This window comes from Myotis brandtii, unplaced genomic scaffold (genome assembly GCF_000412655.1).
Source record: "Myotis brandtii unplaced genomic scaffold, ASM41265v1 scaffold813, whole genome shotgun sequence".
Lineage (NCBI taxonomy): Eukaryota > Metazoa > Chordata > Mammalia > Chiroptera > Vespertilionidae > Myotis > Myotis brandtii.
In genome coordinates, this window is record NW_005371287.1 from 2,748,335 (window position 1) to 2,750,207 (window position 1,873).

Sequence of the window (1,873 nt, forward strand, 5' to 3'; positions counted from 1 at the left end):
GCGGGAGAGCCCGGCTGGTGGGGAACCTGGGCGAGCTGGGTCCCCGGAGCCCCTAGCGTTCTGCCCCTTTGCGCGGTCTTCCCGAGGCGTCTGGTCCCGGGAAGCGAGTTCTTGGCTCTGGGCCGGCCAGGTTGGCATTTTGCAAGAGGCCAGGACGTCACCGCCCGAGGCCCTCACCTAGCTGGCTTTCCATTGCCACAGACTCATGAAGCAGAGGTGTGTTTTTTTCTGGTCGCTTAAGTAGCCTCAAGTTCTTCCAAACCTGACACCCCAGCTTGCAGCTAGGAGCATCTCTCTCCTGGAAAGAGATATGTCAGCCTAGAGCTGCGATTTTCTACCGGTGTGTCGCGGCCAGTGTGCCTCCAGAATTTTAAAGCATGCAATACCTATTTATTTAGTCAGGGGCACTGACCTCTCTTCCCTTTGTCAAATTAAAAAAAAAAAAATGACAACAGGCCACACAGTAGCTGTCCAGTGTGAATGAATCAAAATTATACCTTGTCTTTTTTTTGCTCATATCGGCAACAAGATATGTTTTTGTTTGTGCCAGAGTTTTAGTAATTAGTTTATGTACGCCACGAGGTGGAAAAAGTTGAACATCGCTGGACTAGAGCCCATTTGCCATGGGAGATGCTCTTGGTGTCCTCAGAACCAAAGGTTAACTCAGCTGCTTTCCTGCCAGTGGTGAGGTGTGTGAAGGCTCTCGGCAAATTGTAAAGCTCTCTGCTTAAGAAGGACATTGATCTTCATTGTGCCCCCAGAAGTTTCCTCTCTTTAAAATAAAATTCCCACCTGAATGTAAACTTCAGGAGGGGTTTTGTTCACTGCATTACTTCCAAAGCATAGAACAGTGCCTAATAGTCCGTAGGAAGGTGGCCAGTGATAATTGTTGAATGAATAAAAGTACAAGCATACACACTTGAGGAAACTGATTAGTTTGGAAACATCAGTGAATTCTCCTTGCTTTTCCTGGTAGGGAAGCAACCAAACATTTACTGGGCAGTGCTCTTTGCCAAGTCTTCTAGGCTTTGGCAGGCCAGTGGGGAGCAGAGGAGGCTGGCAAACATACATTGTTCAAGGACAGAAAAGGGGGGGGGGTATATGATCCCTTAGTTCAAGCCCTCAACCCTGAATTCCAAGGGTGAGTCATCCCCACCTTGGTCCCCCCCCCCCCACGTCCCACTAAAAGCATATTCAAAAGCACATTCAATAAGCATTTATGAAGTGCATACAGAAGGCACTTATAAACATTTGTTGATGGTTAGCATGATTTGCTCAAGGTCACACAGGGCAAGCCTCGGACCCAGCTCCTTTGAACACACATTTCTCCATCGCCTTTCTGCGCCTGGACCATCTGGGCACTGGGATACCACAGGGCCTGGCTCCCAGTTCTCTAGGATGAAGTGGCCATGCAAAGTCACCCCCGTGAGGGTTCCTTTGGGGAGCCCAGGTGATGGGCTCCCAGATGGCTGGGAACGCTTCCTTCTGAGAAAGGGATTCCTGCAGTTTGCTCCTTCATCTGCAGCCTGACCAAGGCTGGGCGGGGGGCTCTCTAGGGCTGAGAGCGGTGGGAAAAGCAGGATCCACGGGGCACATCTCTGGCCTCAGCCTTCACCACCGGACTCCGGGGCGAGGGGAACCCAAGTCCCCCTCCCTCATCCCTCTCCAGGTGCCGCTGCTCGGGGAGCCAGGCACCTTTTTCCTACCTACTTTCCTTTGGAGTTTCTGCTAAAATCTGGAGAATGGAATGCACCCGCGGCAACTCCGAGCCCCTCCAACTGAGCATGCGCCAGTGCCAGGCAGCTTTTGGTCAGCGACCGACTCCCGAGCATTCCGAGCCGGGGCTGCGGAGCCGGAGGGGCGGGGGGAGGAG